Source organism: Macrobrachium nipponense, chromosome 39 (assembly GCF_015104395.2).
Source record: "Macrobrachium nipponense isolate FS-2020 chromosome 39, ASM1510439v2, whole genome shotgun sequence".
In the NCBI taxonomy this organism is placed as follows: Eukaryota; Metazoa; Arthropoda; class Malacostraca; order Decapoda; family Palaemonidae; genus Macrobrachium; species Macrobrachium nipponense.
The window spans coordinates 14,697,887-14,715,554 of NC_061099.1; the positions used below are offsets into that span (position 1 = coordinate 14,697,887).

At 36.5% G+C, this 17,668-nt stretch overlaps 1 protein-coding gene across 2 annotated transcripts in view; it reads left to right on the plus strand.

Annotated features, from left to right (window-relative positions):
• Positions 1 to 17,668, plus strand: part of LOC135210146 (glucose transporter type 1-like) — a 372,059-nt gene that overhangs the window by 14,590 nt on the left and 339,801 nt on the right. Inside the window, exon 2 of one of the 2 annotated variants that reach the window (XM_064242967.1) lies at positions 2,132 to 2,196. The exons of the other annotated variant lie outside the window; for it this stretch is intronic. The gene's annotated coding sequence lies outside the window, so the exon portion shown is untranslated. The remainder of the gene's footprint in view (positions 1 to 2,131; positions 2,197 to 17,668) is intronic. 2 annotated transcript variants of the gene reach the window in all.

Genomic DNA, 17,668 nt, shown 5'->3' on the forward strand with positions numbered 1-17,668 from the left:
CGTGTGTAATTAGACTCCAGATTGACCGGAACTGTCAGTACTTTGAGTGATTTCAGATAGTCAGGAATATGTTCCGCCTCCATTGCTGTGTTCTTTGTTGTCCTGGTTGTAGATGGTTTGGGGCAAATGATCGGTTGGGGGTGATAATTTATTTTTGTTATGGGTCTATTAGGTTGAATGACGTATGTCCTTCCAATTACTTGATGTTTAGACTGCATGTTATTATGGCTATAGCAATTCGTAACACATTTCGATAACCATATGCAGTTATAAAAAATTGTAATATGTTACTAGTGTATAAATCGTACGTGTCATTTATTTATAGTAATATGGCTATAGTACTGCAACTTTTTCCTGATTGAAATGCGGTAAATAGCATCAGCTCTTTAATGCTTTTTAAATCATGAAATATTATGAATGAAAAATCCAAATCAGGTTTTAGATTACGGTTACGTTTCCAGTATTAGTTTGCTTTTCAAAGCAGACGACCTCGTTGGGTATCCATGAAATGGTTACTTACAAATGCCGTTAGTTCCAAGCAGGATTTTACATAAAATTTAAAAATACCAACATAATGATGCCATTGTTGAATTTTTCTCCATCCTAATAGAGTTGTTTTTGATGTCAGATAAGCGTTTCATAACATTTTCTAAAGTATACTTTGAAATATGAGAACATTAATCCAGACATGAAATAATAGACAAAAATCAGAATTTCTTCCCCTCTCCCAAACTGACTCCCGATGAGAGGTGCAGTGTCGTGCAACGGCTCGTGTGACGTCATGCATGCCTCGGGCCGTGTCCCTGAATCTGGGAATGGGTTCTTCTGCACGCTTAGGTACGTGGCCTCACGTACCTGGCCTCACGTACCTAACTGTTTTTTGGGGGTAGGGGTGGGGCCGGGGGAAAAACGTCTTTTAATAGATGTAGTACTGAAGCAAATGGTTACTTTAACAGTCATCACTTCGAAGTTGCACTGGGTTATTTTTGAAAATAATAATCTTATTAATTATTATTGTTTAAAGAAAATGATAATAATAATAATAATAATAATAATAATAATAATAATAATAATAATAATAATAATAATAATAATAATAATAATAATCCTCTGTAAAGAATTCGTTGATCCTGTATTGGTGTCAGGGCAGAAAAGAGTTAATTTTGGCCATTTTGTCAAAATGATTTGTTGTATCTTATTTTTTCTATTGTACAATGTTACTTGGAAAGCATTTCCTCTCTCTCTCTCTCTCTCTCTCTCTCTCTCTCTCTCTCTCTCTCTCTCTCTCTCTCTCTCTCTCTCTCTCTCTCTCTCTCAGTTGGGAGACTTGGGTGGAGTTGCAGAACTGTCCGTAACGTCCCTTGGGTCGGAGCCCTTTCATCAGAGTTAGTCAGCCCCCTCTTCTATCCCAGCGGTTTTTTTCACTTCAGAGTAGGACTTGGGGTTACATTCTCATTGGCCATATCTCATTAAAAAAAAAGAATACTCCCTAAACATTTGAATGTCGTTGTCAGGGAATGATCCAACACCAATTAACGTCTTATTATTGTTATTATTGATATTACTCAGAAGATGAACCCTATTTATATGGAATAAGCCCACAGGGGCCGATCACTTGAAATTCAAGCGTCCAAGGAATATGGTGTTCATTCATTCGAAAGAAGTATCAGAAGGTAACGGGAAATACAGACAGTTATTAGAAAACCAGATAAATGAATGAATAAATGGGAAAGAGAGAAAGCACAGAACACGCAAGAATGACTGTGCCTGGAGGCCCTTGTACCAGTGGGATATTAGGCTGACATCCTAGTTAGTGTTAGTGAGCCGGGCCTGCTATGTAAATTGTTATTGCTAATGCGATTTTGGTGCGCATCATTCCCGGTATTTGTTTTGCGATAATGCGCAACACCCTGTATTCAAATGACACGAATATTGCTACATTCCTGACCTTCGCCGAGCACAACCTCATAAAGGGACCGGGGAATTATACATGTAAAATATCCATTGATATCGAATTTATGATCCAATTACAACAGCGTAGCTACAGCCTGCTTGCTTGCTGCTTGCCTTTCCTATATTGGGATGCAGCCTTCGGGGTTTAACCGCATCTCTCTTTCTTCCTCCCTTTCAGGTAACGCATGCTGTTCATTTCCTCCTTTTGCAATGAAAGAAACTCGGTGCCGCTGAGCGTTCCAGGTAAGTTGTTTACCTCTCTGAAATTGCTTGTGGGATTCGTTGCAGGCAAAGTAGGTCTCCATTAAACGATTCTATAAACAGCTGTTTCATAACTAGGATGTTTCAACTGATTTTTTTTTTTTCATATTAATTACTCCGTTTTCAGAGAATGTCTTCTCTGGTAATTTGATATAAGAGGGAATAGTAGATGACTAATTATATATGTATATAATATTATTATATATATATATATATATATAGATCTCTATATATATTATATCTATATATATATATATATATATATATTATATATTTGTGTGTGTTTGTATGTGCTTAAAAAATCATAGTATGTAAGCGATTATCACAGGAAATGTTGAAGAGTTTTGTGATAAAAAAATTCTCCTAAAGATGTTTCTGGCTGTATATATGGAATTCTTAGTAAAAAGTATGATGAAATATATTTCGGACAAACTGGAAAATCACTTTCACAAAGAATCAAACAGGACCAATATTCTGTGAGAACTGGCCAAATATCGAATGCATATTTCGTACATATGAGAGATTTAAATCATCCTATTAACTGGAGTGAGGCAAGATCCTTAATGCCTTGTAGCGAAATAGTTAAAAGGAATATCATTGAATCTTGTTTCATCAAGTCAAGTAATGGAAGTGTTCTAAATTTAATTCTTGGTTTGTTTAAACTCGATGCCTTCACAATTAAAAAGTTGTAGATAAATATAAGCAACAAAATTAATATATTGAGTTTTATACATGTTTTTGGACTTTGTATGGTTAAGCATCCGTTTCTCTTATGGTTAAATCTATAGTTTTGGCTTGTGACAGTGTAATCGCAGATCATCCTGGTTTATCTCTTTGATTTTTACCCATTTGGCAATTAACCATTTGGTATTCATGATCTTTGTGTTTACCATGTAACCTTCTTTCCAACTGTATTTCATTTTTGCCCCAACGAATGCCTCAATAAAGGCGAAAGTGCTCAGTACGGAATTCTGTCTATCTTTTTCCTGTGGTATTCGCACACACACATCTATCTATCTACTATCTATATATATATATATATATATATATATATATATATATATATAACACACATATATATATATATATATATATATATATATATATATATATGTGTGTGTGTGTGTGTGTGTATGTATATTTTCTATATATATATATATATATATATAATATATATATATATATATATGTACACACACACTTATTATTTTCTGAAGCTGTGAGGGAATCTTGAAAGTAATTATATTTTATAATAATATAGAACATTTTAGAAAAATGCATATAAGCACAAAATTTATGTATCTATGTAACTGTTTGTGTGTGTAAAACTTTTTCTTTTAACGGCGAGGGACTACTTAGCAATCCGACTCTTGGATCATTTTTTTTATGCTATGTATATGAAAGGGTCATATGTCGAAAGTTTGTAATATATCTTGGTAGTCACCAATCCAGATACTGTCTAGACCCAGAGTTGCTTAACCTTGCTGATTGGATGACCAGTGGGATAGTGAAGTTATTATACAGCATATTACATAGTCAGTCACGAAATCATGTGACATTTATATACATATTTGATTAGCAAAGCTGTTTTCTATCGACTATTTGTGTCACTGCAGTACTGTTTCACTATACGCATTTTTCCAATATAAAATAAATTGCAATTCATACCTGGAATGATATAGAAAAGTAATTGTTTTCAGTACTTGTTGTGGGGATTCCTTATCACTTGTAATTTGATAGATTTTAGTTTTCTGTAAAAGAAAACTTTTTAGATGATTTTGTTTGTCCGTCCGTATTTTTTTTCGCCACCCTCAGAGCTTAAAAACTACTAAGGCTAGAGGGCTGCATATTGTTATGCTGATCATCCACCCTCCTGTCGTAAAACATACCAAATTGCAGCCCTCCAGCCTCGGTAGATTTTATTAGTTTTCTGTCCGTCCGTCTGCACTTTATTCTGTCCACCCACAGATCTAAAAAGCTACTGAGGCTAGAGGGCTGTAAATTGGTATTTTGATTATCCATCCTCCAATCATCAACCATACCAAATTGCAGCCCTCGTACCTGAGTAGTTTTTATTTAATTTAAGGTTAAAGTTAGCCATGGATCCTGCATCTGGCAGCACTTTTCGGTGGCATGGGACGTAGCCTCACTACCGAATCTGGTGAGCAACTGAAATGCCACCGGTCATAGCTGATGATTTTATACAGCATATATGTTTTACAGAAAACTCGTTTCTTCGGCGCATGTTGTACTTGTTTTATTTAAGTTTAAAAGTTAGCCATAATCGTGCGTTTTATTCAAGGTTAAAAGGTAGCCATAATCGTGCGTCCGGCAACGCTATAGAACAGGCCACCACCGGGCCGTGGCTGAAAGCTTCATGGGCCGCGTCTCGTACAGGAAACTCGATTGCGCATTTTTTACTTGTTTTCATATGCAGGGGTAACTTTAATATCAAACTTCCTTGACATGGTAGATGTTTGGAAGGAGTCTGGAAGATCTAGCAGGTTAAGAATGTTTAAGACCGTTCAGGCTTTTTTTTTTTTCTTTTCTTTTCCTTCAAGTTATCTATAGAAGAAGTGTGGGTAGCAATATTATTCCTTTCATCATAGGCTGATTATGTCGAATTCATCTGAATATATTGGGTGACAAATTCTCAGCGTAATCGCCTGTAGGGCGCTGGAAAAAAAAGTGAGATATTCGTTGGAAGTTTTTCATTTTAAGGATTATTAGTTCACTCTGTGATAATTAAATGCGAATATGATTTTTGTTACTAATCCCTCTGACAATTCGTATGGATAAAATTGTTTATTTATCTTGCGTAATAGGCGCCGAGATCAAAATGACCTGCAATGATAAACAAATACCATTAACATATCCGAACCAAACTTGTTATTCATTCCAAGTAGGAATTTGTATTCTAAAGCCTCCGTGTAAAGGCTGGACAGTGATTCCGATAGGGGATTTCCTATGGCCTTTCCAAGTGTTTGCTGATGAAATTCCAAATGAAATGTCAACAGTTACAGTATTTACATAAATTTACTTATATCACGACCCGGGCCATGATTTTCTCTGGCTTCGGTTGGGGAGAGAGAATTGTCTTTTTTTTTTTTGGCTGGAAGGAATGCAAGCACATCTTCTGTTAGATTGCTTGCGAAATTTTAACGCGTCTCACCTAATTAGTCGAGAGCTTTATTCATTAGATGAAATGGCCCATTTCATTCATACTGGAAATTTTTTTCACGATAGGGTTTTGGTTAGGTTCCTGCTGAGATGTGTATGATAAAACTTTGCCGATTCGTGATGATAATTTTTTTTATTATAAATTTTTCAGCGATAACGTAGTTTTCGTTTTGCTAGGCACATTGTGCATATGGCGAAGAGGTTATGTAGTTGTGAACGTCACATTAATATTTCACATATTTAGAATCATTTTTAAAAGCTATCTTATACAAAACACAAAGTGTATCCCAATATTTTTGTGTGTATAACATCTCCAGTCAGTGGTAAATAAATTCCACGTTTTTAATTGTCTTCTTCCTGCCTGGGGTCAGTCTCAAACAGCTGCCATCTATATAACGTTACCTAAAGGTAAAACTATTTTGCAGACGGTACATAACGTCTTTGGGTCGGGACTTGCCATCCTGGTCTTTTTCATTGTCATATTCAACGTGTGAGGGTTTACCCTTTATAGGTACACAAGTTGTTTTAATGTTAGGAATGTTAAGATGTCACGGCGATTCTTTCTGACTGCAGTGAAGGTATTTTGGTGATGCAATGATATGTGGTTCGTTTGAATGTTATTTAAAATATTTTTAGAAGAATGATGGTTCCCTATTGTACAGACATGCCTGTTTTTGTCAAACGGTGGAGGAGGACTTTTCGTCGAGTAGGTTCAGTAGTCGGGTGTGCTCGTTCTTGGTGTGATTTTGCATATACTCGTATAGCGAATTTTTCAGAACTTCCCAAACGTGTCCCTCCTAATGCTTTTGAGAATACAAAGAGTTGCCTGCAGAACCAGTTTGTCTTAGAAGTTCTGTTAGAACTAATTCCACATATTTGAACTTGTCTTACCATATTCTGCTCAGCATTAAGCGTCCGTATGTGCAGGGGTTACATGTTCATTGCCATATCGGAATGGTGAGTAGATTTAGATCCTAATTTTATCATCTGTCGAAACTTAATTCGTGCTTATGGAATGCAGTTATGTGAAATAATCGCCTTCCATCTAAAGTTCACTATACTCGTAACTTGGACAATCTACAGATTCAATAACAACGAAGCAGAATAGCGTTAATCTCTCATGAATTTAGTTGTGCCTACCTACATGAATAAGGTGCTACCACAGAAGCAGATAGAGGGCAGTCGTCTAAGTACTGGGTTTGTGCATCAGCTGCTGAATAACGTACGAATGGATATTCATAGATTGCGTCCAGAGAAAGCGGAGAAAATTGGAGGAATCCAATGCCCAAAGTGCTTCCAACGAAATATAGGTTACAAAAATTGTTGCCGTCTTTTAATACATGATATGTTACTATTTTGTGAGAAAATGAAGACATTATAAAGATTTCTCTGTACCAAAGTGGCACAGAACCCCCTACATAAATGAATGTCACTTAGCTAAGTGTTACTTAGCTACTTCAGCAACCCCAAACCTCCATCATCCCAGATACTGAGGAGCAACATAGATTATCTCGGATTTACAGCAAATCCCATCTTCTGCCCACACAGATCTAAAAGTATGTTTCCTTGGAACAGAAAATATTGAGATACTTTTGCAGTTTTCTGTTTCATGATCTGTTGGATTCAGCACAGTACTGATGTCCATTAAAGTTAGTATGTTTACAACTAAATACTGAAATCCTATTGGTAAGGCATACTTGGGGTCTCTTGTCTGTAGGTGTTACTTCTAGAATTATAACTACTGTTGAGTATACTTAGTATAGTCGTTCTATGGTCAGTATTAGGTTCAGTTCTTTCTAATGAACACCATATTCTTTGGAAGCTTGAATTTCAAGTCAATGGCCGCTATGGGCTTGTTCCATCATAATAGGGTTTTTCTTCTGAATGAAAATAATTTGTTCCTTAGTATATATTAACTTGTAAGTAACTGACTTCAAAATGTAACGAAAAGGATTTAATTCTGAAATGATAACTTACATTGTTGTATGTCAAAATTGTGGAAATAAATATATAATGAGTAAATATATAATTGCATTCTGTAATAATAACTTACAGTTTTGTAGGTCTTAATTCGTCACGCTATTTACTAAACATATAATCGCTTCAGTTATTAAGATAAATTTGAATCACACATTTTCACAGTTGCATTGTTAAAGGAAAACAGTAAAAGATTAATTAGTAAAATAACACCATAATTCAACAAAAGTTCCAACAAACGTTTATAAGTAATGTAAAAGTTTGAAGATTATTGCTTATTGACATGAAATCTTGACAATAAATTAAAGGTAAATAGTTGAGTTGACATTAAATTGTAACTAGATAACTATGTATTAGTTTGAAAGAGAGAGAGAAATTGAGAAGTAGGGGATAATTATTTTTATTTTTATTCTTCTTTAGAATGGAAATAAGATATTCAGATATTAGTTCTTATTTGATAATTAGAATAAAAATAATACATAAACGATTTCCCATTAATATTTGAGATACTTGCAAATATACTGCACACGACTCCTATGCTTTTGAAGTCTGTACAACTACTGGCACATAATGAAACACGTTGGTGGCCATTAAATGGGAAGAATTTCTGAGGTCTGAGAGAGACTAAGGGCCAGTCTGTGTTTTGAAATACTCCAAATGAGCACCTGAATATCTAGGAGAATGATTATAGAAGCAATTCAATTTAATTTTGTAATGAATATAGGCAATTGTAACGTTATTATACTGCAATACAGTACTAACAACAAATATAAACTTATAAACCTAGCATCAGAATTTTTTGTGCACTTAAAGATAAAAGCCAAATGCTCCATCAAGCGCCTCAGCGGCGTGGTTGGTATGGTATTTGCGTCCCACCTCGGTGGTCGCGGGTTCGATTCTCGGCCATTCCATTGAGGAGTGAGAGATGTGTGTTTCTGGTGATAGAAGTTCACTCTCGACGAGGTTCGGAAGTCACGTAAAGCCGTTGGTCCCATTGCTGAATAACCACTGGTTCCATGCAACGTAAAAGCACCATGCAAACAAATAAACAAACAAATGCTCCGTCAGATTGTGCTCGAAATATGTTCACTACAAACTTAGTCAACACCAGTCTCTAAACAAGTATTATGCTACAGCACTTTTTTTCCATCTTCATTACCAGGTTTTATATCTTTTAAATATTGATATATACTTATAACCATTTAGTTAAAGACTGCACGTTTTCCTTCGTCAGTTCGTCTTGCCAGTTTTAGAGAGAATTGTAATTACCTTATGAGTTGAGCAAAAATTGTGCACTGATTACAGACGGCCACGTTGACTGCATGTTGCGGCTGCTGTATATCCCCATTTGTGTTCATTGTGTTCTGACCATTCCATCACTGTACATACATCCGTCCTGTATGGCAGGGGCTTGTTACCCCCCAGAGCAGGTACTGAACATTCGCCGACTTTAGAACATGACGATCCTTCTGTTGCGGAGTGATTTGTATGGCTCTCAATGAGCATTTGATATTGAATCCCTTTGAGATCGCGCCCCTTCCTTTGTTCTCGCACTGCCGGTTGTCTGCTCTCTTTGGTCGCATTAAGTACCTCGCCCGTTTGTGTTTTTCCAAGTAAACGGTAATGTTTGCCGGGATTTCCATGAGCAAAAGGTAATGCGTTCATTGTTTACTGAAAGTCTACCACTCACGAGTTTGGCTTTGTATGGGTACTTGGCTCTCGCGAAAAACAAGACATACGTTTTCCGATTGATTTGATTATTTTACTTCCGGCACTATTGGTGTCCGTAGGAGGTTAGTACTGCACTCTGGCCATTACTTAAATGTTCTTTGCAACGTCCCTTCGGCCTGTAGCTGCAACCCCTTTCGTTCCTTTTACTGTACTTCCTTTCATATTCTCTCTTCCATCTTACTTTCCTCTGCCCACTTTTAACATTTGTTTCATAGTGCAACTGCTTTGAGGTTTTCCTCCTGTTAACCTTTCAAACCTTTTTACCGCCAGTTTCCGTTTCAGCGCTGAATGACCATATAGGTCCCAGCACTTGGCCTTTAGCCTAAAATCACCCAATTCCTTCTTCCTTCTTGCACCATTAGAACACTTTCCCGGCATAGCCATACCAGAAGCTATTGATGTCACTTAACAAAATAAGCATGCAAATGGATTGTGTTCGCGACCATTTCATGAATATAGTCACTGGTGTAATGTGTATGAACGTTTCCACGAACTGGGAGCTTTGGTTACCACTACTCGCCTGATTGAGGGCTTGTGTGTGTGTGCGTGTGTGAATGTGTGTGTGTGTGTGTGTATGTGCAGCAGGTTAGTTGAATTCAGTTTTAATCATATAAGCACTTCCAAGGGTAAAAAGGGGAGTTAAGTTTCACAGGAGCTTGGCAAGAAGGGAAAATACAGAACTAGAAGAAAGGAACCCGTAATGGAAGGGGCGTTTAGAGAGAAGAATAGAAAATGCAAAGAAGATGGATGGGGACCCGAGTGAAAAGGACGCTAATGGAATGGAATTATGCCCTTGCGAGAGAGAGAGAGAGAGAGAGAGAGAGAGAGAGAGAGGAGAGAGAGAGAGAGAGAGAGAGAGGTGAGGTGAGGTGAGGGGATCATTTATGATCCACTGCTGATCAAAAGAGAATTCGCGGCTTCACAAAAAATGACATAATATTAAAGTACCTCGTAGGTGGGTAGTGCCGTCAGTGCATCTCATCCGGTGCACTGTAAGCATTACTTGAAGTTCTTTGCAGCACCCCTTCTGGCTGTAGCTGCAAACCCTTTCGTTCGGTTTTTCTGTATCTCCTTTCATATTCTCTCTTTTTCCATTCTACTTTCCACCCTCTCCTCCTAACAATTAATTCACAGTGCAACTGCGAGGTTATCCTTCCTTTACACTTTTAAAACCGATTACTGTCCATTTCCGTTTCAGCGCTGAATGGCCTCATAGGTCCCAGTGCTTGGCTCTTTAGCCTGAATTCTATATTCAATTCAGTCATAAGGTGAACTCATTTGATGAAAGAATTTGACACTGATTTGAAGAAATGAATGTCGTCCGTCGATTTCATCAGCAACGCGATATATAGTTGTTTTGTCCGGCAAAGGGAGGTCCTTCATGAGAGAGCATTTGAAATGCAAGGCAACACTCACAGAGTCTCTTAAGCTCAGTTCCAGAAAACAACCCCATCTTTAGGTTAAGCGTCCCCCACATATCTCTTCTCTCCTCCTCCTATCCTCCTCCTCCTCTACTCCTCCTCCTCGTCCTTTTCGAATCCTTAACTTCTCTCTTCCCCTCACCCCACTCCCCCAAACAAATTCTTTTTCCCCTATTCCCTTACGAGTCTTTGTGGTTCTTCCTTCCTTTATGGAGATGCCGCCTTACACTGGTTTAGGAAAACTGCCAGGAATCGGAGTTCACTGAAACGTATTTTATCCCAGTACCCAATTTATGCAGTAATTTCTCTCGTGCTTATGCGGGAATATTCCCGGAAAAACAGGGATGGAATTCGCGTCAGGTTTAGCGGTTTTGTTCAAATGGTAGGTACAGGTGAACATTTGTTTTCCAGCAAATAAAAATGAAATGTCAGGTGTAGGTGAAAAATTGTTTTATAGCAAATAAGAAAGAACAAAGTGTTTACTTGCTCAAAAACTTAAAAAAAGATGAATTTTGACAATTTTAGAATTATGCTGCAAATAACAAAAGGGACAAAGTGTTAATTTCTTTAAAACTTAAAACAGATGGATTTGGACAAAATAAAAGAAAAAAATTGTCATGCAACAAATAACAAAAGACACAAGGTGTTTAGTTACTCTAAAAATTGGAACATGAATTTTGACTAAATTACAGCAATGTCTATGTGTATTAACATCTCAGTTTTCTTTTCGCTTACTCGGGTAGTAAGCCTACAAACTACATTATTGTCGTTGTTGTTGTTGGTGGGTGGTAGGAAAGGTCTATGGAAGGAAATAAAAAAGTCTAAAAAGGTGTTTAGCGTTGAGTTAAAGATACAGGAATTTTAAGATAGAATATTTACAGAAAAAGTATTCGTAAAAGTATATAGTATTTATTTTAATTTTCGTTGGTGAAACAAGGCTCTGTTTGACCGTAGATAGTAGCACGATTTAATTTACGTTAAGTTTAGGAATATAATGTTTACAACTTATGTGTGAGGGGAAAATCTTGCTTGCGTTCCGAGTAAGCTGGAGGTGGGATCACGCATTGTTTAGTTTAGCATATAGATTTATCTCAATACTTACAAACCTTGCGATTCTTCGTACGATTTAGTAAGTGAGAATATGCTTACGTAGGTTTGTTATTAGTAACTGAAAAATTACAATTTGTTTGAGTTTTGCTTATGTGTGAAGTGGAACTTTGTAGTGGCAGTAAATTCGTTTTCTTGCTGCTGTTTTTCAATCTGAGCCTAATACACTTTTAACACTGCAGAGGGATTTTTTATATATATAAAAGGCCATGATTTAAGTTGTCACTTTATTATTATTTTATTATTAGTATTCATTATTATTATATTATATTATTATTATTATTATTATTTTATTATTATTATGTATTATTATTGATTATTATTAGTTATTATTATTATTATTATTATTATTATTATTATTATTATTATTATTATTATTATTGCGGAAACAAATAACTTGCCAATGCAGTACGGACAGGGAGGCGTCACATTCTGGTATCACGCGATTAGTATATAACAACATATGTATTACGGCACGGTTATTGAAGCATGTGATAGTCAGAATTACAATTAATCAATATGGAATGTTAGCTGCCATGCCACAACACCTTTCTTCTTCCCATCATTTTTTACTTAAACACTATCTTGATTTTGCATTAACCAATGAAACGTTTCTCCTTGGATCTCCTGTAGATAAAGCATGACCATGAATAATTAGGTTCGTCTGTGACATGTCAGGATAAGGAACGTGAGGTAGGACATATACTTGAAAGTCATACTCATAGGATTTGTAGGCGAGGTTAAGGTGGCTCCCGCTCTCTTCATCCCTCTTAGGTTAGGTCAGATTAGGGTAGGGAATGTCAGGTTAAAATATGACCGTGTGATGATCATTAGTGCCTCTCAATCAAGAATGAAATGTGGCGTATATTGTTATTTTGGAGTTTATATCATATAATGATATATAAAAAAGGAACATTTTATATCGACCATGACAATTTCGTTTTATAATGACTCCAATTTGCACCTTGTCGCTCATATAGATTTTCGGCATAAAAATGCTCGCAAAATAAAGGAGTAAGTCATAAAGTTTTGCTTTTTTGTGTTATTTTAGTTTATACATACATACATATTTGATTAAATTTCTGACACATCGGGATCGAACCTAGGTTTTTCAGTTGAAAGGCAAGACCTGGGTTCGATGCCGATGTGAGTCAAATTTATTTCAGTTCCACCGTAATTGTGTTGATTACTTCTACTCGTGTGTGTGTGTGTGTGTATGCTTGTATGTGTGTGTGTGTGTTATATATGTATGTACGTCATTCCAATTTCGAAAATAACCTTCGCAACTGATGAAACTATTCATAGTCCAAATCCAGAGTAGAATAGTAATAATATTCAGTAGTTGCTGAATACGCTTAGCCAACGCCACAAAGTGTTCTATTACAATACGATTAGTAGTTATATATACTCCTTAGACTATGGAGTTGAAATACATCTGGATAAGACAGAAAACTGGTTTGGGGTTTGGGAATGAGGCCGCTTGTGATATGTTTGAGAGGTATGTGATTAGGATTAAAAAGCTAGAGAAGATAGATGCTGCACCACCCTGTAAAACAGAGGTTAAAGGGGAGCTATTGCAAGACGGAGCAGTGTATAGAAGATATTTAGACGTGTTAGAATGAGAGTGATAACAGGGTTTACGTAATATTGTGCTGGAATATTTTTTTTAAAGTAGTTTTGGTCTTTTATAGTCCTTGTGAAGAAAAATCTTATTTAGGACAGAGTACATCTTTTCTTCCCGTCATGACAGGATGACGTCATCGACACAGACGCTTTTCAAAACCACACGAACCTCTATAGATCCCTTTCAGTGTCGGGAAGTTGCACACTTTGCACTATCATCTTCATTTTCCTTTCTGGACATTTTCCCACAAATGTTCCTGTGGGACCTCGGGTGGAGAGAACTCAGGCTGCTCTTCTGTTAGACGGCAACCAAAAATCGCCCTGACACTGTATCTCCTGTTTCGCTCAGGTTAAGTAAGCGTTATTTTCATGGTTTGGTTCTTTAAATGTTTATTGACACTCCCCTGCTTCCCTTTTTAGTGAATTTTTCCTATCGTTTCTTTTCAATATCGTTTTTCCCTCTTGCTTAATAAAATAAAGGGAATAACGTCGATTGATTTCGATTAAGGTCGATTAATGTGAATTAATAAGAAAAGGAACGAAAGCAAAATCTATTTTTAGAACGGAGCGTACCCATGAAGTGCTTGCAGAGGAGGTAAGTGCAGTAAGAGCGCGTGAGGTCTAGAACTTAGAAGGTATGTCAGCTGCCATGAAAGAACAGTTATTTATGTTAAATATACATGTGAATGTAGGTCATTGAGGAAAGATTTGTATCACGCACACACACGTATATTTTATACATATGTACTATACACACACACACACACACACACATATATATATATATATATATATATATATATATACATATATATATATATATAGTATGCATATATACTGTGAGGCTTTGAATTATATATTAATGTATGCCATATATATGAATATAGAATTCGCGGATATGGTTACTCGAGTACGGTGAATAGATACGAATTGTATTGAGAATCCTGCGTAACACTGCCTGTCTGTATATATATTAAATATTATATATATATATATATATATATATATATATATATGTTTTATATATATCATATATATATATATATATATATATATATGTATGTATGTATATGTATATACTATATTTTTAGTAGTTTAGACTACATAACACACACTTGTTATGTAAGCAGTCGCTTCACCGTAGAAAAGAACATAATAATAATAATAATAATAATAATAATAATAATAATAATAATAATAATAATAATAATAATAATAATAATAATAATAATAATAAAAGATTCCCCAGATAGCTAGGGTGTTTGTGTTGTTTGGCTTGCCATTTTTTCCATACATCAGTCGAAAGCGAAGTAGCGATTGAAGGTGGTATGAGCCATTGCTAACTGTTATTGTTAGCAAAAATGATCAATTAGTGAAAGGCTAGTGGGAGCTATTTCCGTGACAAAGAGCGTGTGACCCACTCACCTAATCAATTAGTTGAGGTGAAGGTCACGTTATAATCACAGCTAATGACCAGGAACTTTTTGTGGATAATAGAATACATCCGATGAAGTGGTTAGGGCTTCCTTAAGGAGATTCCTTTTGTCCTAACGGAGTTTGGGGTGATATCCCGAATATGCGAAAGGAGCGTAGGATTATAGTCTGATTGAGTTCACAGTAAAAGCAAATGATGTTTCATACTGTGGATTTATCGAGAGAACGGATCAATGTATCATGGTGTTTATTTCCTGTCATGATTTATATTTTACCGAAAAGTTTATTTTGGTTTTTATTTGTCGTCATAAGAAACGGCCGGATAACTTAGGGAAGTGTAGCATTCCATATGTTCAGTTGACGGTTGCTTTTCGTGTTTTTCATATTTGTTTTCTCTCACTACTGTAGTTTTTATTTTAATCCTCAGTACTACTGAAATAAACTTTTTCGTCTAGTTGCAACCCCCTTTTAAATAGTATTGCTAATCGGATTGATATAACCATCTAACACCCGTTGGGGGAAGTGCCATCAGTACACCTCACGCTGTGCACTGTTGGCATTATTTAGGGTTCTTTGCAGCGTCCCCTCGGCACCTAGCTGCAACTCCTTTCGTTCCTTTTACTGTGCATCCTTTCATATTCTCTCTCTTCCATCTTACTCTCCACCCTCTCCTAACAATTTGATTCATAGTGCAACTGTGAGGTTTTCCTGATGCTGTCTATTTCCCTTAAGCGCTGACTGACCTCATAGGTCCCAGCGCTTGGCTTTTGGCCTAAATTCTATAATGTCTATATTCTGTTCTATTCTATATTTGTTTCCTCTCAGTACCTTTCGTTTTTATTGTAACTCATCAGTACTGCTGCAGTAACAGTGCTCGTTCAGTTTCAACACTTTTGTTTTTTATCAAATGTCATATGACTAATCGGATTGAACTACCCGACGATATAATATTGAAACGATATCCTGGGAGGTCTGAGACCCCCTGGAAGAATCTAGAGCGGGCGATGGAGATCCTGGATACTGGTATCCTTTTAAATGCTCGCAGTGGAAGTGTGGTCATTTTCCAGAAATGCCTCTAAAGGTGAAAGGTTGCCCGCCATTGATTAGTTTGCAGAAATGTCGTGAATGCAGTGTGCTCCTCATTTCTGTCATCCTTGCGCTCCGGATTAATGTTGCCCGCTCCGGATGACGGATGGATTCTGAAAAATGACTCCCAGTTATTAGTTACGCGAGATTATTTAGGCTTGGTTGCTGGGAGTTAGTCCCGGGGGGAGGGGGGCCGGTTGTTGGCTTCACTCGAAGTCGTCAGGAGGTTACTGAGAGTCAAAGGTCGTTTACTCGGGTCTGTGATTTATTCAGTTCTGGGCACAAGTTTGTTCTGTTCTCGGTATTGAAGATTATACTTATATAGTTTATAACTCCTAGGAAAGCTTTGGTATGTATGCGGTACAGATAGATGTCTTGCAACTGGGACTTCAGAATCTCAAGCAAAAATGCGATGCTTTAATACCCTAATAGTATTCTTGAATTGTAATACATTTTTATCTGTTTATCTATTTATTAATTTGTCTTCCTTTTTCAATAAGTGGGATCCCTTCTCTCTCTATTTCCCTTTACTTCCTCCTACTCCTTCCTAATGGACACCATATTCTTTGGAAGAATGAATTTCAAGTCAATGGCCCCTGTGGGCTTGGTCTTCATGTATAGGTAATAATAATGATAGATTGTCGTTGCTTCAAACAATCAGCGTCTTTATTTTCGTTACAACTTGGTATGATGAAAAGCTTTGGGTTGCACTGCTGAAACTCTTGGTTTGAAATTTTGTTCGATTTTTCTTTTATTTTTGAATAACTTCTGCTTTACTTTTGGTTATAGCTAACTAGTAATAAAACCCTTCCCATCACATTTGGAAATAACCATGTAATATTTATGAAAGTTTCGTTGTATCCGGTGTTAAATATTTGCATGTAGATTATGGAAATATTTAAATTATTTATTATTTGTTTTTCTTTTTTGCTTCGCACGAAAATCCTCAGGTACGCTTCGCGTTACAATTTTGTTGTGTGTGAAATCCCTCAAACGTATTTTCATATGCGTCTTCGTGCGTTGATTATGAAAATCCCCGGATTTATTTACGGTTACAACTTAATGTTGTTTATGGAAATAATCACGTTTAATCCCCGATGCTTAGAGCGAATTAGCAGGATGGCGGAAGTGATTCACGATGCAATATGATTGCGTGCATATGAGTTCGCGAGAAAGAATGAGTGGATTGAGGCCGCTGTAAAATGGGGCCTATAAAGAAGGCAGTTGGGACTCCTTACAGCTTCTTGATTATGTGAGTGGTTCGTTATTACCTCCTGCTGGGGAGGATACTTCTCTGGTGCGGCCTGCGCGTGTTTGCGCTTCTAGTTTTTTTTTATATATAAACAAAACGTTATCTGAGAATTCCTACGAAAGTTTTAACAAAGTTGGGCCTTGTTTTTGGTAGCAAGTGATCAGATTTTGGAGTGATTGGAATGTAATTTTTATGGAGGAAGTTTAGTTTAGGAGGGTGGATTGCTCAGCCTTGCCAGAGGTTCCCGTCATTTTCATGTTTGATATACTTGATATGGTTGCTGTGAAATTCTCTCTCTCTCTCTCTCTCTCTCTCCTCTCTCTCTCTCTCTCTCTCTCTCTTCTATAATTATCATGTCATCTGTGAACGTAATCACCGAAATCTCACAAATTACTCTTCCTTAATACATACATACATACATACATACATACATACATACAAACACTCAAACCTGAGCTACATTTATTATCAAGCTAAAATTATGATGTTTGTGAATACTAATTTTTGTCATTAAGTTTGTCAGAGTCAAGGAAAGAAATGGTTGTATATAGGGAGGAAAAAATAGAATTGATTTGCAAAATGAGATGGCTGAAGAGGAAATGATGTATATAATCAGAGGATAAGACCATGATTGATAGGAATC